This window comes from Theropithecus gelada, chromosome 5 (genome assembly GCF_003255815.1).
Source record: "Theropithecus gelada isolate Dixy chromosome 5, Tgel_1.0, whole genome shotgun sequence".
NCBI classification, from domain to species: Eukaryota; Metazoa; Chordata; class Mammalia; order Primates; family Cercopithecidae; genus Theropithecus; species Theropithecus gelada.
In genome coordinates, this window is record NC_037672.1 from 65,522,291 (window position 1) to 65,550,215 (window position 27,925).

The window sequence follows — 27,925 nt, forward strand, 5'->3', positions numbered from 1 at the left end:
AAAAGTTAAATTTTTTTTTTTTTTTTTTTTTTTTTTTTTTTTTTGAGACAGAGTCTTGTTCTGTCACCAAGGCTGGAGTGCAGAGGCATGATCTTGGCTCACTGCAACTTCTACCTCTTGGATTCAAGCAATTCTCCTGCCTCAGCCTCCCGAGTAGTTGGGATTACAGGCTTCCGGCACCATGCCTGGCTAATTTTTGTATTTGTAGTAGAGACAGGGTTTGACCATGTTGACCAGGCTGGTCTCAAACTCCTGACCTCAAGCAATCTGCCCACCTCAGCTTCCCAAAGTGTTGGAATTACAGGTGTGAGTCACCGCACCTGAACTTTTTTAACAAATGGGGTCTCACTATGTTTCCCAGGCTGGTCTTGAACTCCTGGGTTTAACTGATACTCCTGCTTTGGCCTTCCAATGTGCTGGGATTACAGATGGGAGCCTCTGCACCCAGCTTATTTCCTTTCTTGAGCCAAGTATTTTCTCTTCTATCTTCCTTCATTGTCTTCTTCTCCTTCCCTATATTTCATTTTTAATTTTAATTGAATTTTAATTGTTTAATATATTTATTGAATAAAGTTTCATGCTTCATATGTTATTGAGATGTAATTCACATATCATAAAATTAAATCCACATACTATAAAATTCACCCTTTTTCATTGAATAGTTCATTGGCTTATAGTATATTTACAGAGTTGTGCAACTAGGACTGCTATCTAATTTCAGAACATTTTCATCATCCCAGAAGAGACCTTATATCCACTAGCAGTCCTACTCCATTCTCTCCTATACCAAACCAGCCCCCGGCAGCCACTGATCTACTTTATATTTCCATGGATTTCCCTGTTCTGGGCATTTCATATAAATGGAATCATGCAATATGTGGCCTTTGGTGTCTGCCTTCTTTCAGTGAGCATGTTTTTCAAGGTTTCTCCACATTGCAGCATGTATCAGTACGTCATTCTTTTTTGTGGCTAAATAATATTCCATTATATTGATATACCACATTTAATTTATTCACCATCAATTAACAAAAATGTGGGTTCTCCACTTTTTGGCTATCATGAAAAATGCTACTATGAACATTTGTTTGGATGTATGTTTTCATTTTTCTTGGGTATTTACCTAGGACTGCAATTCCTGGCCACACAGTAAGTTCATGTTTAACTTTTTGAGAAACTTCCAAACCATTTTCCAGAGTGGCTGAAAATTGTTACTATGCTTCATATTTTTTACTTAAACCAGTGAATGGCTTAAAATTTTTTAAGTCAATTAAGTTGCTTTTTGCTTCCCTTTAGGCTTTGATTTATTTTAATGTAGGTCATTGGTCCTCAATAAACTCAAGAGTTCTACCCTTACTCCAGAAACTGTAGCAGCAGAACATTTTAAGTGATAAGTTAATAACTATAAAACGTACGTCATTTTTTAAAGATCAATGTCTGACCCAGATAAGAAAAATCAAAGTCCCAAGTCCTCCAGCCTCCTCCTCTATCCTCAGAATTTTCTCAGTGCCTACCAGCTAAGGTCAGAGATATTATCTCTGTGGGCATTTGCTAATGACAATGATGTTATTTTCTTTTAAAGGCTTTTCTGCCACAATTACCCAGTTCTTGTTTCCTGCTTAAAGCTTAATACCAGGAAATGGGATCAGTGAGATAGAGGTATTATTTTCTGGCCAGGCACAGTGCCTCACGCCTGTAATCCCAGTGCTTTGGGAGGCTGAGACGGGTGGGTCATCTGAGGTCAGGAGTTCGAGACCAGCCTGACCAACATGGTAAAACCCCGTCTCTACTAAAAATACAAAAATTAGCTGGGTGTGGTGGCAGGTGCCTGTAGTCCCAGCTACGCGGGAGGCTGAGACATGAGAATTGCTTGAACCTGGGAGGCAGAGGTTGCAGTGAGCCAATATCATGCAAGCCTGGGTGACAGAGCAATACTCTGTCTCAAAAAAAAAAAAAAAAAAAAAAAAGTATTATTTTCCCCTCAAACATTAGAATTAGAACCAGCAACCAGCTTCCCCTTCTCCCACACTCAGCCTGAACAGCTTTCCTTGTGTTTAGCTGGCATTGTCTCCCTTTCAGAGTCTAAAGCATACATGCAAAATCTCTGATAGGGAGTCATGAAAGGCCCAACAGTAGAACAGTTCCACGGAGGGACCTTTGAAGTCAAAGGAAAGGAAGGATGAGTCTTTGACACAAAGTTAACCTGCTGCTCCCGCTCCCAGATGGAAGCTGGAAGCCCTGTATCCATGGAGGGTAACTGAGCACCACGGCAGGCCTGAGATGGGTGGCACGGGGCAAGCATCAAAGCATTTCACAAGACTTGTTCGTGCAAATGTGGGTGCATTCCACAGTTTGGGTACTTTTATGACATTGTCAAGGAAGCTAGTTATGATCCAATCCACCTTGTTTCTTCCCTGTATTTCAGCAAAACACTATTTTCTACCCTAGTTCTTCCTTAAAGCTCACCCCAGTTGGTCATATCTTGGGTCTGTGATAAGGCCTTTACCAAATTTTCTGCTAACTGTCCCTCTGTGGGAGCACCTCATCAAGTTGAAAAGAAATGTGTGATTCCACACTCACTGCAGTAACTGATCCCTACCCCAAGTCCCTTAGGGCCAGGTTAGGGTTTCTTTCCCCTTCCCATCCCCAATCATTTTGGAGGTAATTTAGATAGTAATCACCAAAAAGGCCACCAGTTTAAAGGTTAAAACATTTTCCCTCCTTGTTCCTTGATCTCCAAGCACCCCGCAGAGGGTATGACCCCTAAAGCAGGTAGAATCCTGGGGAAGTAAAGAAGCCCACATTGTGGTAAGAAAATGGCCCACATTCCAGATCTGCCAGTTTCTTCTGCTGCTTTCTTTAATGATTTTCTGCTCTTACCACTTAGCAGGAAGAAAAGAAAAGAAGGAAGAGGATCCTCTCGAAAAGCAAGGCTCCGTTTATAACCTGCCCTCCTTCCTCTCCTCCGGAGATCCCCTCTACTTTGGAATCTCAGGATATGAGCCCAGTGCCATTGTGGGAGTTGCAAGGTCAGTTTCCAGTTGCTCAAGTCATGTGGCATCATCAGAATCATTAAACAACTTCTTCCTGGTACTTGTGTCAATTTCCTTCTAGTCTACATGTCAATCCTTTAACTTGACCTTTGGCCCTATCTTTTTTACCCCTTCCATTCTACTCCCACTGCCTCACTTAGGTCAACTTCTGCCTGGAAATCCCCAAGGTCCCTGAAGAAAGAGTATCTTTCTATTTAGGCCTCATGCCCACTCCCTCTGGCCTCAGGTTGAAAATCTCCTGAGGGTTGCCTCACCTGTATCTCAACTAGGCCTGTGGCCTCTTCCCTAGGGATCTTCAGAACAACCTTCTTTAGATTCTGACGACAGACCCCTCACTCCGTTTCTGCAATGGGGTTTCCCATCTCACTTCATGGTTTGTCTCCCACTTTCTCACCACCCTTTTCCAGCCCCACCTGGCCAGGAGTGACCAGCTCCAACCAAGGATCACAGAGACCAAATCCACAGATCATCAAGATTTCCTACTATTGTTTATAACTGGAACATATTTGAATAGACTGGCAACACATGGGTGTTTTATTTGAAATTTATTCCCTGGGACAGCACTACCAAGCCCCCATACTGCAAATCCTCCCCGATCCTGGAAGACAGAAGTTGTTTTTATCTTGTAAAGCACATAGCTGTCATTCTGCCAGCCAGACCCCTGCTTATCACAGGTGAAAACTTGAAGGGTATTTTTCCAAGAAGTAGAAGTGATAGAAAAAACCTTGGAGAAATCGTAGGCGAAGGTGTTGTTGAGTGGTGGCTTCAGTGGATATATTGAAAGAGTAGGGCAATTCCGATTATAGCGATAGAAGCATACTTCTAGGGACATTAAACCTTGGCCTCACAGAAACCACTAAGAGCAGGTAGTGATCTTAAGTCATCTAGATCTTTTACTTTATAACGTAGTGTAAATTAAAGAATACCGTCTTATCCTACTGGTTTTGGCAAATGGAGCAAATGGCAGCCAAGAGCCTTGTCTTTTGCTGCCACCTTGTGTTTAGGAGAAGAAAGTATAAAATCACGGTTGCTTTGGCATTGATAATTTTTTTTTTTTTTTGAGATGGAGTTTCCCTCTTGTTGCCCAAGCTGGAGCAGGCTGGAGTGCAGTGGCATGATCTCGGCTCACTGCAACCTCCACCTCCCAGGTTCAAGCAGTTCTCCTACCTCAGCCTCTTGAGTAGCTGGGATTACAGGCGCCAACTACCACACCTGGCTAATTTTTTGTATTTTCAGTAGAGATGGGGTTTCACCATGTTGGCCAGGCTGGTCTTGAACTCCTGACCTCAGGTGATCCACCTGCCTCGGCCTCCCAAAGTGCTGGGATTACAGGGGTGAGCCACCGTGCCTGGCGAGAAATGAACATTTTAGAGCCAGAAGAGATCTTAGAAATTCTCTAGTCCAGCTCCCTTCACTTCACTGATGAGGGAACCAAGACCTAGATTGGGACCAAAGTCTCCTTGTTCTTTCCCCTGTGCCACACTACCTCTCTGGTCAATCACACTCACATCATATGCACATATCGAGTCCTCAGCAACTAACACCATTGATGTACACGGCAGCAAAAGCAAGTCTGTCCAAATCCATACGTGTCTCATTCAGTGGAACCATTTCCAAGGGATTGTGCGGTTGTATATGACAAGGCCAGGTGACCAATGACAATAAAGCTAACACTTAGCACTCACTGTGGATCAACTACTGTGCTAAACACTTTGTGTATATCTCACTCAATTCTTTCAGTAACCCTTAAGGCAATAACTACTATTATTATCGCCGTCTTACATTTAAGGAAATTGAGGCTTAGAGATGTTAAGTAACTTGCCCAAGGTCATTCGGCTACATCTGGCAGAGTGAGAACTCAAACTCAAGTCTGTAACTCATGCAGTGTGTGCTCTTGCCCGTTTTTCCATTACTCATTGTACTGACTTTACCTCATCCCATTCTTCAGAGATAATGTTATTACAATTTGGTATATTTCCTTTCAGCCTTTTTTAATGCATAAATATTTTTATGGCACATTTAAATTGATTTCAACACTTTTGTACTATAAAATAATACCGATGAGGTCTTATATATAAATCTTGGTCTAGACATCAGTATTTTAATGATAGATTTATAGAAGGAAAAGTATAGGCCGGGCGCGGTGGCTCAAGCCTGTAATCCCAGCACTTTGGGAGGCCGAGACGGGCGGATCACGAGGTCAGGAGATCGAGACCATCCTGGCTAACACAGTGAAACCCCGTCTCTACTAAAAATACAAAAAACTAGCCGGGCGAGGTGGCGGGCGCCTGTAGTCCCAGCTACTCCGGAGGCTGAGGCAGGAGAATGGCGCAAACCCGGGAGGCGGAGCTTGCAGTGAGCTGAGATCCGGCCACTGCACTCCAGCCCGGGCTACAGAGCAAGACTCCGTCTCAAAAAAAAAAAAAAGAAGGAAAAGTATAGAGTCTAAAATTACAGTCTTTACTGAGGATTTTGGTATTGGCAAACTTATTTTCAGAGTGCCGGCACCATTTCACAGTCCCACCAATAGCACATGGAAGTACTCACTTTAACACTTCCTCACTGACATTGAAAGAGTTCATATTTGCCCAATTTTGCCAAAAATAATATAAATTTTGGCAAATTTCAAGGATCTGGGAGATGAGAGCAACACATATCTGAGAATTTCAGACCTAAGGTAACCTAAATGATCCAATAAGAAAAGGACTCTTAGCTCACTTCTGAATATGTGTTATTCTATATGGTAAAAATTAGGTAAATGTCCAAAAATTCCAAATGAAGTATTTAAAGAGTCTGACAGTGCTCACATTCTGGACATGGCTGAGTAGGAGGCACCATCATGGGAGTCCACACCTGCCAAAAGGAACCCAGTGCCAGGAACTCAAGAGCCAGGAAGTTAACCTAAAGCTGTTGCTCAAGTGATACATGTTTCTGGCCAGAGTAACCAACTCCACCTTCTACCAAGTTGTGCTGTAGAGGATGTTCATGAGTGGCATCAACAGGCCAGATGACCAAGAAAATGAAGTTTCCTGGTCAAGAACACAAAATGGATGGTTGTGGGGATCATAATTGGAGGGCAAGGTCCTGATCTGGATGCCCCCAAGGTCTATGCATTGTCCTGCTCTTTCATCCTCACAAGGACCAAGAAATATATAAGCATTTCAGTAAAGCCCCACGTACCTGCACAGCTACTCCAAACCCTACACCAGAGGCCAAGAGGCCAGCTGTACTACAAAAACTAACCAGATCCTGTCATTATTAAAAAGATTTTGGATGCTGGATTTTGGGGGGGATCTGTATATACTGGCGATGAACAATCTGAAAATGAAATTTAAAAAAAATTCCATTTATAATAACTCCAAAAAGAAGAACATACTTAGAAATAAATCGAACAAAAGAAATGCAAAACATATTGCTATGGTTTGAATGTGTGTGTCTCTCCAAAATTCATGTTAGAACCTAATAGTCAGTATGATAGTATTAACAGGTGGGTCTTTTGGGAAGTGATTAAGTCATGAATGCTCCAACCTCATGAATGGGATTAGTGCTGTCATGAAAGAAGTTGAAAGAAGGGCTCTATTCCTTTGCTCTTCCGCCTTCCACCATGTAAAGTCAAGCAACAAGGTGCCGTTTTGGAAGCAGAAGGCAAGCCCTCACCAGATACTGAATCTGCTGGTGCTCTGATCCTGGACTTCCCAGACTCCATAACTATGAGCAACAGATTTATACTATTTATAAATTACTTGGTCTAAGGTATTTTGTTATGGCAGCAAAAATGTACTATGACACATACACATTGAAAACTATGAAACACTGTTGAAAGAAAATTTAAAAGACCTAAATAAATGAAGGACATCCTATGCCCATGAATTCGAAGGCTTTATATTGTGAAGATGGCAATATTCCCCAATTTGATCTATAGATTAAATGTAACCCCTATTAAAATCTCACTTGGCTTCTTTGCAGCAACTGAAAAGCTGACCCAGAATATCCAAACAATCTTGAAAAAGAAGAAAGAAGTTGGAAGACATACTTTCAAATTCAAAACTTACTTACAAAGCCACAGTCATCAAGACAGCATGGTACCGGCAGAAGAACAGACATAAATAGAATATAATAGAATTGTGAGTTCAGAAATAAACCCTCATACTTATGGTCAAGTGACTTTCAACAAGGGAACCAAGAAAATTAAATGGGGAAAAGAATAATCTTTTCAACAAATGATGTCAGGACAGCTGGATATCCACAGATCAAAGAAAAAGCTGGACCCTTAGCTCATACCACAGACAAAAAGTTAAAATATCAAAAAAACCTGAATGTAAGAGCTAAAGGTATAAACTTACAGAGGAAAATATTGGCATAAATCTTCATGGCCTGGAATTAGACAATGGTTTCTTGAATATGATTACAAAAGCACAAGTAATAAAAGAAAAAAAATTGGACATCATCAAAATTAAAAACTGTGTTTCAAATGACAACATAAAGAGAATACAAAAAACAACCCTGATAATGGGAGAAAATTGTTGTAAAGCATATATCTGATAGGGGCTTGCATCTAGAATACAAGTCTTAGAATTCAATAATAATTCAACAATAAAAAGACATTTAAATTTTTTAAATGAGCAAAGAATGTATATAGACATTTCTGATAAGAAGATATGCAAATGACCAAAAGTGCATGAAAAGATGCTCAATATCATTAACTATTAAATAAGTGCAAGTCAAAATCACAATAAGATACCACTTCATACCTACTAGGGCAGCTATGATCAAAAGACATAATAACGAGCATTGGTGAAGATATAGAGAAATTGGCCCTGCTGATTAGAATGTAAAATGGCGCAGTTGCTTTGGAAAACAGTTTTCTTATAACTTGATATAAGGTCAATGTTCGCATGTGGTATTTGGTCAGATGAGTCTATCTGGAGACACATTTGAATTTATTTATTAAATTGTTTAGATATTTTATGTCCTTTTTAGTTTTCCTCTGCTTGATCAGACATGGACCAACAAAGGTGACTAAAACCTTTTCCTTTTATTTCTTCTTCCTTGTTGCATAAAGTTATGTGATAACTCCATTATCATTGTAAATTATAAACTTTTTCATTATAAATTTTTTCTTTGCTTCATTTAAGACGAGTTCAGTCTTATTTGACATTAATAATGTGAAACAAGTTTCCTTTTTTTAGTATTCACCTTTTATGCCTTGGTCCATATTTTTGGTTATTAGGGAGAGGACCAAATACACAAAATAGAATAAATTATTTTTACATACATGAGATCATAAATGGGGGAAAGGAAGTATGGAGGGAGTACTATAAGAGAGCTAAACATTCATTTTCCATAATAGAAAGTCAATAGGTAATACCTACATATGGACAAAAACAATTAAGAAAATCCATAAAACAAGTTATTAAAAATACGATGATAAATACAAAACGAAATAGTGGAGAGCTGAGTGGTTGCTGCAGGGAATCAGGAATGAGATAGAATGGGATTGGGGAGGAGAGGGTACTAATATCTGCAGCCACTCTGTTTTGGGATACTACATCCTTCATACCCTTCCCTTTCCTTTGGCTTCACCATTAAGATGATTGATTCTAAGCACGGATAACATTTATTGAGAGTCCACTATGTGCCAGGCTAAGATACATCCTGCAGTATCTCCAAGGGATTGGTTCCAGGCCCCCTCATCCATAGACGCCAAAATCCAAGGATGCTCAAGTCCCTTACATAAAATGGTGTAGTATTTGCATATGACATACACACATCCTTCTGTATACTTTATTTTATTTTTTAATTTTTAATTTTTTATCATACTTTAAGTCCTGAGGTACAGGACATGCAGAACGTGCAGGTTTGTTACATAGGTATGCACGTGCTATGGTGGTTTGCTGCACCCATCAACCCATCATCTACATTAGGTATTTCCCCTAATGCTATCCCTCCCTCAGCCCCTCACTACCTGACAGGCCCCAGTGTATGATGCCTGCCCCTCAACCTGTGTCCATGTGTTCTCATTGTCCACCTCCCGCTTATGAGTGAGAACATGTGGTATTTGGTTTTCTGTTCTTGTGTTAGTTTGCTGAGAATGATGGTTTCCAGCTTCATCCATGTCCCTGCAAGGGACATGGACTAATCCTTTTTTATGGCTACGTACTATTCCATGGTGTATATGTGCCACATTTTCTTTATCCAGTCCATCATTGATGACATCCTTCCATATACTTTAAATCATCTCTAGGCTGAGCATGGTGGCTCACACCTGTAATCCCAAGCACTTTGGGAGGAGGAGGCAGAAGGATCACTTGAGGCCAGGAGTTGGAGACATAGTGAGACCCTATCTCTACAAAAACTAATAATAATAATAAATTAACCAGGCATGGTGGCATGAGCCTGCAGTCTCAGCTACTTGGAAGGCTGAAGTGGAAGGATTATTTGAGCCCAGGAGTTCAAGATTGCAGTGAGCTATGATCATGCCACTGCACTCCAGCCTGGGCAACAGAGCTAGACCCTGTTTCAAAAAATAAATAAATAAATAGTCACAAGACCTAATGCAAGGTAAATGCTTTGTAAATAGTTGTTATACTGTATCATTTTAAAATTTGTATTATTTTTATTGTTGTATTATTTGTGATTATTTTTTCCCAGATATTTTCAGTTAGTGGTTGGTTGAATCCACAGATGCAGAACCCACAGATACAGAGGGCCAATTGTATGTATGGATGTATAAAGTAGGGGTACAGCCAGGAGAAGGGTTGTAGTTTTGGGTCCCAGAGCTGAGTCAAAACAGAAGTGTACATCTTTAAAAATGCAGAAAAAACATGATAAAATTCAATACCTATTCATGGTTTCAAACAAAATCTTAGGAAAGTAGGAATGGAAGGGAATTTCCTTAAACCTTTAGTCTTCTCAAGAACCTTAGTGAGGTGGGTACTATTGTTACTGCCATTTATCAGATAAGGAATCTTAAGTTCACGGGGCTTATAATTGGCAACATTGTGCTTGGCTGTGTGACTTGAGATCTTCTACCTATTGGGTTACCTTAGGTTAATGGGACATGGGTACACAAAGTAATCCTTAAAATGAAAAGAACTCAAAGCTATACTCTTTGTACATTCTCTCATGTCCACAAGAGGGCACCAGGATTCATTAAATTCAAGCCCAATAGTCAAATGTTGAAGTAATTGTAGAGTACCAAACTGCTTAAATATTAGTAAATTTGAAAACCCACAAGTGTGTATTCTCCCAGGTACACCTGCAACTTGAGTCGGAATTGACCAGCTCTGCGCTTTTCAATGATAAAATCCCATTGCCAGTTAGAGTCTTCACACAATTCTACCTACCCCAACCATCCTGGGACATCCAGATGACAGTAATGATAGATTGCATAACCAGCTTATCTGCCCCTCCATCATGCAGTGGTGTTGTATGCAGATGCTATTTCAATGAATTTCAATTAGGAGAAAGTGAGGGAGAAGAGTACCCTTTCAGGGAGGATGTATCGGACTTTAGGGGTGGGGGATTATAAAATGTGTAATTTGCTTTTACACATACTACATTATTAATCTATAATAAGGGTAATCTATATTTACAAGTTCAAAAACCTTAATCAATATTAAAATTTCTATTTGGAAAATAGCTTATTGGTTCCATAATACATATAGTAAACAAAAGTTTGATGTGGATTTTTTATGTTTATCAAAAGGAGGCAGAAGTTTAAAAAATTGGTAAGTCGGCTGGGCATTGTGGTGCACACCTGTAACTCCAGCACTTTGGGAGGCTGAGGCAGGTGGATTACCTGAGGTCAGGTGTTCACGACCAGCCTAACATGGTGAAACCCTGTCCCCACTAAATACAAAAAAATTAGCCGGGCATGGTGGCACATGACTGTAATCCAAGCTACTTGGGAGGCTGAGACAGAAGAATCGCTTGTACCTGGGAGGCGCAGGTTGTAGTGAACCGAGATCGTGCCATTGCACTCCAGCCTGGGCAACAAGAGTAAAACTCCATCTCAAAAAAAAAAAAAAACTGAGAAGTTGGCTTCTCTCTCAACACATCTGGGACTGTACAAAACATTTATATTGCGGAGCATCAAAATCTCTTACAGTTGTCTCTTCCTTTCCAAGTTTACTGGCACTTCTTTGGTTCAGGTCCTTGTTTGTCCCTTTTTGTTCATGCAGTTTTTGTGAATGTGGGGATAAAGCCAAGACCAGGGAAAGGGCTGGAGAATTGGGTCCTAGAGCTGAGTCAAAACAGGATTGGACATCTTGAGAGATGGAAAAGCCTTTAATAAAAGTCAGCACACATTCATGGTTTTAAACAAAAGTGTAGAAAAACAGGAATAGAAGATAATTTTCTTAAACTAATAAAGGATCTACCAAATGCCTTCCACAGATATACTTTGCTGAATTTACAAGATCACTAGACAAAGGGTAAACATACAAAAATCAATTATATGGCCAATCACTGTGGCTCATGCCTGTAATCCCAGCACTTTGGGAGGCCAAGGTAGGCAGATCACCTGAAGTCAGGAGTTTGAGACCAGCATGGCCAACATGGTGAAACCCTGTCTCCACTGAAGATACAAAACTTAGCTGGGCATGGTGGTCCAGGTCTATAATCCCAGCTACTTGGGAGGCTGAGGCATGAGAATTGTTTGAACCTGGGAGGCAGAGGTTGCAGTGAGCTGAGATCCTGCCACTGTACTCCGGCCTGGGTGACAGAGTGAGACTCTGTCTCAAAAATATATATATAATGCAACAAACAAAAGACAACATTTTAAAAAGAATACTATTTACTATAGCAAATCTAACACAAAGGAATAAATCTAATGGAATATGTATAAGAACTTTACACCGATAACCACAAAATATTACTGGGCAAAATTAAAGAAGACCTAAACAAAGGGAGAGGTACATAATGTTCATGAATTGAAATGTTAAGATGTTAATTTTCCATGAATTTATAGATTCATCACAATCTTCACCAAAGTCCAGGGGTGTATGTGTGTAAATCTTGTGTGTGTGTGTGTGTGTGTGTGGAAGTTAACAAACTATGTCTAAAATACATATGAAAACGCAAAGGACCAAGAACAGCTGAGGCAATCTTAAAGAACAAAGCTGGAAGACTTCCACTTCCAGTTATCGACAGTCATTATAAAGCCATCATAATCAACATTGTACAACACTGGCACGAGGATAGACAAGGTGACCAGTGGGATAGAACATAGCATACAAAAAAAGAACCATATGTATACAGTCACCTGATTCATGAAAAGGATGACACTGCAGTGAACTGATGGAAAAGAGAATCTTTTAAATAAAAGGTTCTAGGTACACTGGATAGCCATGTGAGGAAAAAAATGTATCAGGACTCTGATCACATCACACACAAAAATCAATTCCAAATGAATTGCAGATCCAAATATAAAAGATAAAACCAGAAAGCTTTTAGAATAAAGCAGAGGAAAACATTCTTGTGATATTGTAGTAGCAAACATGCCTTTTTAAAAACCATACAAAGCCATGTAAGGATATAGGTAAAACCAATGGTTCTTCAAATCTCTACTCTGACACAGTCGTTCAACACTTCTGATGCCAGAGTGTGGGGGATTTTCCCCACACACCAAGCAATTCTCTGGCACATTCCACAGTGGACGCGAGCTAAGTGTCCTCTAATTCAATTTAATTCTGTCACTATCTGCGTGGAGATAGTGTCAGGTCCCACAAGTTGAGGGTTCAGTCCCACAAGACTGTCCCGTCTTCAGATGCCAGTCACAAGCACAGGATGTGGCCTCTGCTTCTGAACAACCAGCTATCCATCGGATTTCCATGACTGCCACTTTGGTTTGATTAATTTGCTAGAGTGCCTCACAGAACTCAGGTGTCTTAGTGCATTTTCTCTTGCTTATCACAGAATATCTGAAACTGCATAATTTATAAAGAAAGGAGATTATTTCTTACAGTTATGGAAGCTAAGGAGCCCAAGGTGTAGGGGCTGCATCTGGTGAGGGCTTTCTTGCTGGTGGGGACTCTGGAGAGTTCCGAGACGGCACAGGGCATCACGTGCCAGAGAGCTGAGTCTCTTTTCCTCTTCTTATAAAGCCACCAGTTTCAGTACCGTGATAACCCATTAATCCATTGACCTATTAATCTATCAATGGATTAATTCATTCACAAGGGTAGAGCCCTCAAGACCTCTTAAAGACCCCACTTCTCAATACTGCCACATTGGGGATTAAGTTTTAACATAAGGTTTGGAGGGGATAAACATTCAACCCATAGCATCAGAGAAATACTTTACTTATGTTTACTGGGTAAAATAAAGGATACAGAAGACCAGCCAGATGAAAAGATACATAGGGTGAGGTCTGAAAGGGTCCCATGTGCAGGAGCTCCTATGCCCATGAAGTTGGGGTGTACCACCCAGCTGGCATGCAGATGTGTTTGCCAACCCAGAAGCTCTCTGCATCCCATAGTTTAGGAATTTTTATGGAGGTTTTATCATGGAGACATGATCAATGATTAACTTTATTTCTAGCTCCTTTCCCTTCTCTGGAGAACTGTGGCAAGTTGGGGGTAAGGGCTGAAAGACCCCAGCCTATAATTATGGCTTAGTCTTTATGGTGACCAGTTCCCATCCAGGAGTCCACCAAGAGCTACCTTATTAAAAGATGCTCCTACCGCCCAGGAAATTCCTAAGGACCTTAAAAGCTCTAAAATTCCTAAGGACTTTAAAAGTCAGGAACCAGAGTCAAAGGTCGAATATTAGAACAAAACGTTCTCCCAGCATCCTTATTGCTTAGGAAATTACAAGTGTTTTAAGATCTCTGTATCAGGGACTGTGGGCCAAGAGCAATATGTGTATTTCTTATTATTTTTACAAATAGTAACATAAAGAAACAAAATTATAGAGTACTTTAAAATTAAGAACATCCCTTCATCAAAAGATATAATATGATTAAGAGAATGAAAAGGCAAGCCTCAGAGTGAAGATATTTGTAATACATATCTCTGCCAGTGGACTTTACTCATAATCTATAAATAACTTCATAAACCAGTAAGAAAAGACAATCTAATTTAAAAATGGGCAAAAAAGGCAGGCACAGTTGCTCATACCTGTAATCCCAGCACTTTGGGAGGCTGAGGCAAGATGATTTCTGGAGGGTCAGGAGCTCAAGATTAGCCTGAGCAAGTAGCAAGACTCACCACCCCCCATCTCTACAAAATAATTTTAAAAATTAGCCAAGTGTGGTAGTGTGTGTTTGTAGTCCCAGCCACTACAGAGGCTGAGGTGGGAGGATCTCTTGAGCCAAGGAGTTTGAAGTTACAGTGAGCTGTGATCACTCCACTGCACTCCAGCCTGGGCAATAGAGAGACACTGTCTCAAAAACAAAAAAAGAGAGAGAGGGAGAAGAAAGAGGAAAGAAAAGAAAAAGAAAGAAAGAAAAAGGGCAAAAGATTTGGATACTTTACCAAAGATATTTAAATGGCCAAGAACACATGAAAAGGTATCCAACTTCCGTAGTTCTCAGAGAATGAAAACTGAAATCACAAGTGAGATACTACTATATACCCACTAAAATGGCTAAAAAGAAAAGGACAGAAAATACTGAGAGTTGGCAAAAGGGGGAAGCAACTAGAACTTTCTTACACTGCTAGAACGAAAAAAAAAATGTTATAACCACTTTGGGAAACTACTTGGTAGGATCTACTAAAGCTGAACACAAGATTATCCCATAACACCCAAATTCCGATCTTCACTGAGACAAGGACAGGGTTAAAGGAACCAACAAGAGATGGTGAAACATTCTGAGGCTAGCATTAGCTGTCCTAGGACAAGGAGACAGAAGAATTTTGCAACACAGGGAGACCTGTAGTTGTAGGAGCGGCTGGCCAACAGGAGCTGTGTCCTCTAACAGAGGGATGCAGCCCTGGCAAACCTGAGGCCCCATCTCCCATTTCCCTCCATTATTATGACGGGAAACCAGGGCCAAGGCAGCATGCTGACAGAGCCCACACAGCTCAGCTCCCTGGGGCCCTGAGCGGCAGGGAGAAGAGGAGGGTATAGATCTGGAGCAGCTAGCGCAAAAAGTCAAGCTCACTGTCCAATGTCCAAACTGGAGCATGGACTCTGGAGTCAGATGACCTGAGTTGAAGTTTGGTACTGCTTACCATCTGTGAGGCCTTTAGGCAACACATTTAACCTGCCCATGCCTCAGTCTCCTCGTCGGCAAAATGGAGATAATAATCTATCTCACAGAGTTACAACAAGCAAAAGAGTGAATACATGAGTGAATTTCACAAATGGTAGCTATCATTTTTATTTTAAGCTTTGCCCTTCATATATCCCATGCTCATTTGAACAGAGGAGTTGGTTAAATCTAAATATACTTTGTATTTGTGATTAAGGGGCCCCCTTCCACAAGAATGTCCCTCAATCTGTTTTTCTAGACCCTTCTAACAACCTCTCGAATGTCACTTTCTCCATGAAGACTTCCCTGAGCTCCTCGTCCAGGAAGAACCTCTTCTGTGCACCCAGAGACCCACGTCCCCTCCTCCTCAGTGGCCAGTTCCACAGCCCTCACTGAAAGGCAGTCCAGTGTGTATGTCTACTCTCACTTCCTTGAAAGCAGAATCTAGATCTTGTTCTTATTTTTGAACTAACTCTAGTATATGCACAATATTTTATATAAATATGTTTGTTTCCCTGAATTATATTGAATTTCAGTATATTGAAAGTTACTTCAAACAAGTTTGCCATTGGTTGACATTTTAAAATCCTATTGTTATACTAAGTATTTGCTGAGATGGTTTTTATTCTGTATTGTCACTGGCAACAAAATGGAGCTAATCATAACTACTATTTATTAACTATCTACTTTGTGTCAGGGCTTTATATTTTAAGTCATGTGATTCTTACAACCAGCCCATGAAGTAGGGACAGATGAGAGAAGGCTCAAAGAGATAATATAATTTGCCCAAAGGCCACAGCAGCTAGGAAGTGGCAGAGCTATGATTCCCACACAGACTTCCACAAGGCCTGTGGTATTTCTGTGATGCCATGTTGCTTTCCATAATTAGTATATACTCAAGTGTTGTGAACAGGTACCTCTGAGCTTTAGTTACTTCCTTTATTTATATAATGAGGGAGAACTGGATGCTCTCTCAGATGGCTTCCAGCTCTAGAATGTATGATTTTAAAGAAGCATCACTGTCTGTTCCTATCATGTGCCTGTGCTGATTACTGCTGCGGACACTTCTTTTTTCCATGAAATTGGTTAGAAAAATACAGCTGTTCTCAGTTTCCATCACATAAATCCAAGAGGCAGGACTGGTGAAACTGCCTTCTATAGGACTCAAATTTCTCCTTCTTCAATTTCATGGGTTACAGTGAAATCAACGAGAGTGTAATTTGTGTTTGCATAAAACCAGAACACATAGGAAAAGAGCCAGACATTATTGAACATTCAGGAAAGAAAGAGTCCCACACCAAAAGGGCAAAGTTCAGTACTGTTAGCTACTCTCATTATTCAGCAAATATGCCTCTCATCTGCTCGTAATAGCACAGTGCCAGCTCTCTCTAGCCTTCCCATTGCCTTTGGGAGATAAGAAGGGATTCAGTTTCTATTTTGTCAAAATAGAATATATTTGATGATTAAGGGGGCATTAATTAAGGTAGCATTAATGAAACCATACAACTTCTAAACTCTGTGATTCACAAAGAAAGAAAAAGTCAACCAGTCCTCCTTATACACTGCCTCAAAGAGGACGATCTCTCTCTCTTCCTCCTATCATCATCCATCTATTTGTCTGTTAATCTAACCATCCATCCATCCTTCCATCCATCCATTTAATCGATTCTTTCTCCCTCCCTCTCTCTGTTAATCTGTCTTCCTTGAGCCATCTATCCATCTGAGCCTCAGTTCAGTTCTAGGAAAGCAGGCATACAGCATGACAATTGCAATCAGGACAAAGCAGTCACCCCATCTGTGTGAACTCCCTGAGAACTGAAAGTTCAAACTCTTAATCTACAAACATGAAATAAAAACCTGCCCAAAGCAACAGCCTATCTCTGATATATCTATGATATAGAATTAGATTTTTCTAATTTTTCTAACAACCCAGGGAAATACAACTTTGCATGACTAGAGGCAAGAGAACAAACTAGAATTGACACGGAAGGAGAGGGCTGATTACTTCAAATTGCATTGCTTCCCTGCTAAAACCATCCAGGGGTTTCCCATCATACTCAGAGGAAAAGCCAAAGTCCTCACATTGGCCAGGGGCTCAACATACTTTGGGTGCTCTGCTCCAGCCATGCACGACCTCTTTCCTGATTTTTATTTATTTTATCTTTTTATTATTTTATTTATTTATTTATTTTTGAGACGGAGTCTTGCTCTGTCACCCAGGCTAGAGCGCAGTGGCGCGATCTCAGCTCACTGCAACCTCCATCTCCCGGGTTCAACCGATTCTCCTGCCTCAGCCCTGCAAGTAGTTGGGATTACAGGCGCCTGCCATCACACCAGCTAATTTTTGTATTTTTAGTAGAGACAGGGTTTCCCCATGTTGGCCAGGCTGGTCTCAAATTCCTGACCTCAGGTGATCTGCCCACCTTGGCCTCCCAAAGTGCTGGGATTACAGGCGTGAGCCACCACGTCCAGCCTTCTTTCCTGATTTTAAAAAACATGTCAGGCATGCCCTGCGGTAGGACCTGTGGATTAGCAGTACCTCTGGCTTGAATATTCTTTCCCCAAACATTGCACAGTCTCTATGTCATGTTTCTCTGTTTTTATTTTTCAATTTTATTGATTTCCACTCTGATCTTTATTATTACTTTTTTCTTGTTTATTTGAGAGAGCAAATGATTGTTTTAAGCCACTAAATGTGGGAATTATTTTTTACTTAGCAAGAGATTACTGAAACACAAGGAAAAATAGTTTCTCTAGGAACAAGCGACTTTAAGAAGTTCCAGATGAATGCTTTTAGTTAGCCCAGACACACTGTTGGGGTTAAGAGTTGTTAAGGTGTTTGGCTGATAGACCGTGAAATCAGAAATCATACAATCTTAAAGTGAGTAAGAAGGCATTTTGCTCAAAGAGCTGAAGTGACTTGTCCAAGATCACACAGCTAAGTAGAAACATGTCTTAAAACAGAAATGGACTCTCAGTTCCATATACATCTCTTACTTGTTCTACAAATACTTATTGAGCACATTCTTTATGTAAGGCACCATGCCAGCAGCTAGGGATAACACAGACAGCCCTTATCCTTATAAAGGTTACGTGCCATCAAGTCAAATAGACCTTAAGCAATGAAATAATTTTTGTATGTTTAATTACAATTGTGATAAGAGTCACAAAGGGGAATGAGGTGCTTTGAGAGTATATAATACAGGAATGGACTCTAAAATACTCTGGAGAGAACAGACAGAGACATTTAAGTCAAATGGAAAGGATGAGTAAGAATTAACTGAGGTTGGGCGCAGTGGCTCACGCCTGTAATCCCAGCACTTTGGGAGGCCGAGGCGGGCAGATCATGAGGTCAGGAGATCAAGACCATCCTGGCTAACACGGTGAAACCCCGTCTCTACTAAAAAACACAAAAAAATTAGTCGGGCGTGGTGGCGGACACCTGTAGTCCCAGTTACTCGGGAGGCTGGGGCAGGAGAATGGTGTGAACCCAGGAGGCGGAGCTTACAGTGAGCCGAGATCGTGCCACTGCACTCCAGCCTGGGTGACAGAGCGAGACTCCCTCTCAAAAAAAAAAAGAATTAACTGAATGATGAAGGGAATAGGGAACAATCCAGGCAGAAGGAAAACATGACCCTGTCTACTACAACAAACTGCTTCTCTTACAATATCATGGTGCTCTTCATTCTTCAATACCTGGGTCACTGAGATGATTAGGAGATAAGGACAGCAAGTCAAAACACATAGGAGGATAATGGAGCAAGATCCAACAAGGGTGGAGTTCTCCTGACTGGGAGATTTACCAGGAGGGTCAATGAGTCCAAGAACACCTACGTCAGCATGAAAACAGAAAGATGGGAAATATTTAACTTGCTAACAAGTGCTTTGGTTTCTATACCACCAAAAAAGGGAGTCTTTGGGAAATTCCATATCTCCAAATCATTTGTCTTTGCCCACTGCCTTCATTAGGGACACCTGCTCCACAAAGGCCTGACACAGGAGGTGATGGCATCTCTGGGACTTGGGGCAGGTAACAGCTGCATGTTCAGTGTGAATTCCTCAGGCCACTACTGTGGCTCAGTGCTGGCAGTGTCCAGGAGGATGGCCCATCCAGCTCCCTAATACTACAGTTCCCTGCCCTCCTCACCCCAGAAGCATCCCCTCCAATTCACTCAGGCACCTGTGCTGTGACATATCCTAGACCTGTCATTAGGCAGAAATACTCTAACCCTCAAATCTTAAGTTCTCCTGTTCCAAACTCTGAACACACTAGCCTAGCCTCCTAATCTTGACACATGTCATCTGTGTTTTGCTCATCACACATATCCTTCCATCATATGAACAGCTTTGGTCCATTGACACCTCCATTTTCTCTCAAACTAGTCAATTCCTTCCTATTGTCAAGTCCTTTCTTATCGTGCCTGCTTCCCTGACTTCCTGTGGCATCCACCTGCCAGAACTACAACCTTGTGTCATCTGTGTCTGTGTTTTTATACCCCAGGCTGCTGAGTGCTGAAGAAAATGATACCACAATACAGACTGGTGCCATACACAAATGGTAGTCTCTCACCTAAGTTGATATCAAACACTGCTCCCATTCCCCACATTGCTCACATGCCTCACATCAGACCTTCACCAATGTTCTCAACCACTTCGTCTATTCCCTCTCCCCACATCAGGAAAAATGAGCCCTTAACACCAGGATAGCTCATCTTCTGCTTCTCTGCTATCAGGGGTTTCCTAGGAGCAGAATCAGAGACAGAGATTCATTATGAGTGATGTATTGAGGGATGTTCTTGGGAGAATCCTATAGGGCAATGAAGGAAGCAGGAAGGCACAGAAGTGAAAATGTGGTTCCAACTGAAGTCTGTTCTCAACCTGATCTCATCAGATCTCTGGAGCAGAAAGGGCACACAGAGTTGTCCACTTTGAGGCAAGAAGGCCAGATTTTTGTGCTTTCATATGGATCAGTCATTGGCTCTAGGCTCTAGACCATCCCTGGGGGGAAGGTACGTAACCTCATTTTTTGCTCCTTTCAACAGAACACAATTTTCCACAAGAGAGTGCAGCTGTGAGCCTCAGCAGCCAATACAGCAGCTTAGAGCTGGGGACACCAACCCAGTTAAGGGGACCTGGGCATGGCAACAACAGCAGCTTTTACAGTGTCCACGCTTACAATCTACCTGTGTCTACAGGCTTCTCTCTTTGCTGAAGTCCTCAGTGTACTGTACCCCTCCAGCAGGCTCTTAACCCAGTGTGATCTATCACCACACCTTGTTACACTGCATTTTAACCATCTGCTTAATTTTGTAAGTTCCTGGATGGTGGGGCCATCATTTTCTTTTTAGTAGCCTTCATGCCTAAATAGAAAAAAGCTGTTCTGAGTAAATGTTCTGCATTCACTCATGGTTCAAGTAGAAGAAATTTCAAGTCAGGTAGGTAAGAGTTTGTTTTTTAACAGAACAGGCCTTTGAATTACGTTGCATAGATGACAAACTTAGGCAGCCCCTTTAGAACCAACCTTGACAAACGACCTCTATTTGCCAAATTCTGTATTTTGCACATTGGACATCAAAGGCTACAACACAAGGACCACAGCAAGCACCATACAGAGGGCACCACAAATAAGAATTAACTGAGGTTGGGCGCGGTGGCTCACGCCTGTAATCCCAGCACTTTGGGAGGCCGAGGCGAGCAGATCACGAGGTCAGGAGATCGAGACCACCCTGGCTAACATGGTGAAACCCCGTCTCTACTGAAAAATACAAAAAAATTAGCTGCTCCCTCCCACTACTCACCCTCAGGATAAATAACTAAAATACCAGGTTTTGTGGCAGCTCTCAACTTGCCAATATTTGGAAGGGACATCCCCTTACAATCAGGCACCTACCTCAGCAATTTCTTGTGCCACGCGTGTGTCAGTATCAGTATGTTCCGTCTGATTCCCGTTCATTCTCTTGCTACTTTTAATATAATGACCTTGTGCCCTAAAACACTTACCATCTGGGAGAGGTCTCCTCCATTGCTCAAGCTCAGAAGTCCTCTCGCTTCACGGGAAAGCACGGTTACCCAATGCAGAGGTGTTAAGTGATCTTGTTTGACAAACAGGAACAAAACTAGTAGCGCACAATGTTGACTCTGTTTCTGAAGTACTCCATACAACTACATACCAGGGTAAAACCCTACTGCAATTCTTTTACTTCCTAAAGATATGCTATGTGAGCGAAGAATGTACAAACACCTGAATGATGAGCATAAATAAAACCTGAAAATGTTCAGAAGTTTAGAAAAGAATTTCACAAATTTGGCAATCATTTTTCTGTTGAGAAATAACTAGTCCACAGAGGGCAAAAAAAAAAAAAAAAAAAAAAAATCAATCTGGGGCACACACCAGCAGATATTAATTGAATTAGCGAGGGGTCCATTAGCAGGGAGAACGAGAAAAATAAGGCCCACCCACTCATTTCAAAATTAGGAACAAGGATGGTAAAAAGATGCCAAAACGACAGCCTATCATAGAAAGTTAATATTTTCACTTTATTTATCTATTTTGATTCTGAGTTTCACTCTTGTTGCCCAAACTGGAGTGCAGTGGCATAAAGTCAGCTGACTGCAACCTCCGCCTTCCAGTTTCAAGCGATTCTCCTGCCTCAGTCTGCTGAGTAGCTGGGATTACAGGTGCCCGCCACCAGGCCCGGCTAATTTTTGTATTTTTAGTAGAGACAGGGTTTCACCATGTTGGCCAGGCTGGTCTCAAACTCCTGACCTCGTGATCTGCCCACCTCAGCCTCCCAAAAGGTTGGGATTACAGGCGTGAGCCACCGCACTCGGCCAATACTTTCACTTTACGTTGACGCTAATTAAGGGTTATAAAAGGAAAGTGGGTAGAAGAGATACTTAAAAATATGTGAGGAAGAAAGGAGGGAGGGTTCTTGTCCTAGCCAGGCTCCTAATATGTATCATAGTCCCTTCACTCCCCTCACTTTAGCTGAACCTACTCAGCCCCTCCCAGGACACCAGATCTGTCATCTGTCAAGACCTAAGAATCCTCTGCAGCTCCTCCTTTGCTCATTCTGAGCAATTTAGGCTCAGGCCATTACCATCGATTATTCCTCTCAGAATCAGGGTTGCCAGAGTTAGCCAATACAAATACAGGACTCCCAGCTAAATTCAAATTTCAACTAGACAATGAATAATGTTTTAGTATAAATATACCACATACAATGTTTGGGAATTCTTGTTTATTTGAAATTCAAATGTAACTAGGCATCCTTTTTTTTTTTTTTTTTTTTTTTATCAGTGTACAGATATGTTTAAAAATATGGAACGCTTCACGAATTTGCGTGTCATCCTTGCGCAGGGGCCATGCTAATCTTCTCTGTATCGTTCCAATTTTAGTATATGTGCTGCCGAAGCGAGCACTTTTTTTTTTTTTTTTTTATATGAGATAGAGTTTTGCTCTTGCTGCTGCCCAGGCTGGAGTGCAGTGGCATGATCTTGGCTCACTGCAACCTCCACCTTTTGGGTTCAAGTGATTCTCCTGCCTCAGTCTCCCGAGTAGCTGAGATTACAGGTGCCCACCACCATGCCCAGCTACTTTTTGTATTTTTAGTAGAGATGGGGTTTCACCATGTTGGTCAGGTTGGTCTCGAACTCCTGACCTCAGGTGATTCACCTGTCTCGGCCTCCCAAAGTGCTAGGATTACAGACGTGAGCCACCGTGCTTAGCTGCATCATCTTTTATCTAGCATCTCCACCCAGAATCCCATGATCAAAACAAAATTTTGTTGAGATTATGCCTCTAGCAAGAGGCTTCTTTGCCTGCTCTCTGTCTGCAGGAGTGTTTTCTCAGAGAGGAGTATAGGGAAGACCCCCAGCCCAACACCATGTCGAATATGAGAATCTGTGTCTTACCACAGAAAGTCTAAGTTCCCGTGTATAGGATCTCATGCATGATTTATTCAAACAATTTTATCAACCACAATGGGAGCTCAGAAAAGTTAAACAATTTGCCCGATTGAGTAGCAGTTATTAATGCTACAGTCAGGACTAGAATCTATGTAGCATATGTATTTTTTTGTTTTGTTTTGTTTTTCCTTCTCATGAGAATTTATCATAAACTTTGCATGTATATAATACACCAAGCTTCAGGAATCAGATGGTGAAGTTGATACTAAATTCTAAAATAATTTTGTAAACTTAAAAAGGATAAAATGAGCGAAAAGAAGAACATGGCAAAGAAAGCTGGTTTTTGTGAAATCTAGTTTGTAATGTACCTTTTGAATCTCATTTTGAAATTCTGCAATCAATTACTTTTCAATCGACCAGTCATTCAGCCCTTCAGAGTAGCATACTTGCTCTGATTCAAAAGCTCCACAAAGCAGGCTAATTCTGGTTAGTGCACATCCATCACTGAGCTGAACATGCCTTCCTGCCAGCAGACACTAGTAAATGGCAAGGACGGTGGGAGGAAGCAAATGAAAACAGCAGCAGTTCTGAAAGAAGAAAATACTTCTTTCACCCAGTTTGTATCTAGGGGCTATGGGAATGTTTCAATTTTACTAATCGGTGCGTTGTCATTTGAGAAGCACATTGCATTGCACTACTGAAACCTAACAGAGGCTCTCACCTAGCAGCAAAGTGGGCCTAAGATCTGGGCCAGGCTGTTTGGCCTTTACAGACTTTTGTTTAAACGCCCTCATTTTCGCTGGGCGCTGTGGCTCATGCCTGTTAATCCCAACACTTTGGGAGGCCAAGGCGGGCAGATCACGAGGTCAGGAGATCGAGACGACGATGAAACCCGGTCTCTACTAAAAATACAAAAAAATTAGCCGGGCGCCGTGGTGGGGCCTGTAGTCCCAGCTACTCAGGAGGCTGAGGCAGGAGAATGGCGTGAACCCGGGAGGCGGAGCTTGCAGTGAGCCGAGATCGCTGCCACTGCACTGCAGCCTGGGAGACAGAGGGAGACTCCATCTTTAAAAAAATAAAAGCCTTCATTTTCTAGAAATAGTATCCAAAGTGCATTCTTTCTCTCTCTCTGGAACTCCTACTATTTTGGAGGCTTCAGTGGACAATTGTGAGGATCATTTCCCACATGGTGTTTTTCCAACATTAATATCCAAAATAGATAACATAGCAAAGCTTGAATCAAGGTGATCTGTGACCTGCACAAAGTCTGCATCAATTTGGATGTTCTGGCTGCAAATCACAAAATACTCATCTAAAAATGGCTTGACCAGGGTTGGGGGGTGCTTTTTTCACATAAGAGAGGCAGATGGTCCTGGTGTTGTTTCAGTGGCTCCCCAATGTCAGGGCTCTGAGTCAGTTTCCCCTCATTTTTCCTGGTCTGTCCCTCAAGATTGCAAAAGGGTTGCAGCAGCTCCCTGCATGACATCATGGTATCCTTGCATTTGAAATCCAAAGCAGGAAGAGGTTTTTCTTGCTAGACTTTTTATTATCAGAGAGAAAAATCTTTCCAGTAAGTATCCACCTGTCCCTCATGACCAGAACTCAGTCACATGCAAGGGAGTCTGGGAAAGCAAGCATCCAGCATTTTAAGCTTCTGTGTAGTGAGACAAAGGCTCTGACAATGAAGACAGAGCTGCCACATCTCCCACTAACCGGTATACTTTGTGGGGCAGTGCCCTGCCACCAGCACAGGCCAAGAAGTCTTTCCAAACTGGCTTAATCTCCTATTTTCCCATTTCTATTCATGGCACAAGCATTCTAACACTACTCTGGAGATCTTGGATTCATCTTTGACTCTCTCTTTTCCCTAATTCTCCCATCTGGTCAGTGCCCATGTCTCAAGGATCACCCATTCCTTCTCAGGGAGTCTTCCATCTTGCCTCTCCTTTTGACTCTAATTGAGCACATTAATTCAGACCCTTATCACCTCACAGCCAGACCACAGTTCAAAAGCTGCCAAACCATCCTGCCTTCCAACAGAGATACCACTTTTCTGTGACTTTCCTGTTCAGAAAACTTTCAAGAATTCCCCCGTTAACCCCAGAAGATATTCCAAAGCCTTATTCCAACCCCAGTGGGCCACAGTGGTTGAGAAAGCTGACTCTGTAGTTAAAAGACTTGTGTAATATTGGGCTAGTGACTTCACCCTCCAGCACAGTTCTTTCCCGCATAAAATGGAGGTGATGCTAGTACAGGGCACACATGGTGTCAATAAGTTGTAATTATTGTTTTTTGCTATTGTTATTTTTATATATAGGCATTCTACGTATTAGGAAGGGTAGATGGGTAACATATATGAGGTGTCTGTCCTCGATTAGCTGATTTCAATTGCTGAAATACAATTCAACTGAGGCAGGAGAATAGGGTCTGGAGGTAGGGAACCTAAGGCTGTTTCACGCCAACTTCCTAGAACTAAATTGAAAGGAAAACCCTAACTTTTCATGCCTAAGTAACAAAAGGAGCAGAGTACTCCCTTTGCAAACCCCCTGCCTTTTCTGCATGTCAGAAGGGAAACTGGCTGTCCACAACAAATCAGATTGATTTCCTGTCCAGTCTTCATTTGTAACTTTGTAACTTCACTCCAGCCTCTGAATGGTTGCTGTCCACAACCAATCAGACTGATTGCGGGCTAAGTTTTCCTTTGCGTAGAAGTATACCTTTGTAACTTCACTCTAGCCTCTGATTGGTTGCTGTTTGCAACCAACCAGATGTTTGCACAGGACTGTGACCTTTGTAACTTCACTTCAGCCTCTGGTTGGCTTTCTGCAACCAATCAGACTGATTGTGGGCTACCACTTCATTTACACGAAGTGAGCATGAAGTGGCCAATGGGAAACTTCTAGGGAGTATTTGGACCCAAGAGGATTCTGTATCCGTGCCCTTGAGCTGCTGTTCAGCCCACTCCCACACTGTGGAGTGTACTTTTGTTTTCAATAAATCCCTGCTTTTGTTCTTTTGTTGCCTTATTCTTTCTTTGCTTTGCTGGGTGTTTTATCCAGTTCTTTGTTCAAAACATCAAGAACCTGGACAACTTGCAGTTACGACCATCTACTGGTGACACAGCTATGCCTGTCTAATCTGCTACTTGATATCCATTTTATAAATAGGCCCTTTGTCTTTTCCTACTTGACAAAAGAGAGTCCCAAGTGTAGCACCATTTTTGGCTGTGCTCATTCTTTAAGAAAGCTTCCTCCAAAACCCTATGGCCTCATTTTGTCATCAGGAAAACCTCGACTTGCTCTAAGGCCATAAACCCTGGCTCGAGCCTTGACTCACTCTTTGAAAGCACATTATGCTTCCAGAAGCTGTTAACAGTATTTATTTGTCTTCATCTGACATCTGCGCAACTTCAAAAAGCAGAAAGAAAAAAGACCTGGTGGTCTTTGTTTCATTATGCCACAGTTAAGATTGCATCTGTAATTTTTAAGTAGCAGAGATTAAAGGTCATGCCAGGGATTAAACAGACACACAAATTACCTTCTTCTCACTCTACTTTGGTCTTGTGACTTAACTTTTTCATCTTTAAGATTTAGCTGCTCTTAATTTGACTTCTTTGTCAGTTTCTATGAATCAGCCATCATAAAGGACAATATTGTATACAGGAGCACTCATTCTGTTAAGAAAAGAAATCACACATCTTGAAAGATGAGCTAGATCTGTGCCTGTTGATATCTTCTAGCTACAAAGCAATTTCACATGACTGGGCTTCCTTTGCCCTCTGAAATTATTCAGGCAGCAAAGGTCATGACAGTGCCTCAGTTCACCAGTTCATTTTGGCAAAGTGTTGGCAGGGACCTGGGCGTTGCCCTGCTTGCTTCCTCCAGAGTCCTGGTTAGGCACCATAGGCAGGAGTTGGAGTGTCTCCAAGTTTCTAGTAATCTGCACATTTAGTGGTTAGTACTTACTCTGGAACTAGACCACCTGGGCTCACACTGTGGCTGTGTGACCTTGAGCAATTGCCTTAACCTATTTGTGTCCTAATTCCCTCATCTAAATTGGGGATAAAAACAAGCTGACCTCATAGGATTGTTGTGAGAATCACATGAGTTAGTACATGTAATGTGTTTAATGCAATGCCTGACATATGATTAAGAGCTATGTAAGGGTGAGCTGTTGTTATTACTAATGCTTTTTTCCTGGGCTTGGCCACCTGTCAACAGTCTTTATGGCTTCCTGGAACACTTCTTAAACATTTTGCCCAAAGCTCTCTTTTCAAACCCTCAGCCATGAATCAATCAATTTCATTCTGTGGAAAAGAGTCCAAGAAGAATTAAATGGAGGATGCTGGAAATGGTGGAGCTAATGCTTCATCACATTCTCGAGAAATCTGGCCAACAGAAATGCAAACTGCCTTGCTTAAAGAGAAGTCCATATTTTATTCCTCTCCAATGAAACAATGTTCCCTTTAAGAGTCAAACAGCGGCCGGGCACGGTGGCTCAAGCCTGTAATCCCAGCACTTTGGGAGGCCGAGACGGGCGGATCACGAGGTCAGGAGATCGAGACCATCCTGGTTAACACGGTGAAACCCCGTCTCTACTAAAAAATACAAAAAACTAGCCAGCCAGGGTGGCGGACGCCTGTAGTCCCAGCTACTCGGGAGGCGGAGGCAGGAGAATGGCCTGAACCCGGGAGGCGGAGCTTGCAGTGAGCTGAGATCCGGCCACTGCACTCCAGCCTGGGTGACAGCGCGAGACTCCGTCTCAAAAAAAA

The 27,925-nt window shown here is 41.8% G+C and overlaps 1 protein-coding gene and 1 non-coding gene across 2 annotated transcripts in view; both read right to left on the reverse strand.

Moving 5' to 3' along the window:
- The window catches only part of SHROOM3 (shroom family member 3), a 355,466-nt gene that overhangs the window by 274,151 nt on the left and 53,390 nt on the right, over nucleotides 1-27,925 (reverse strand). The gene's annotated exons all lie outside the window — the stretch shown is intronic.
- Nucleotides 22,562-22,668, reverse strand: LOC112625680. Its single transcript, XR_003119741.1, has one exon. It is a non-coding gene; the product is annotated as a U6 spliceosomal RNA (small nuclear RNA).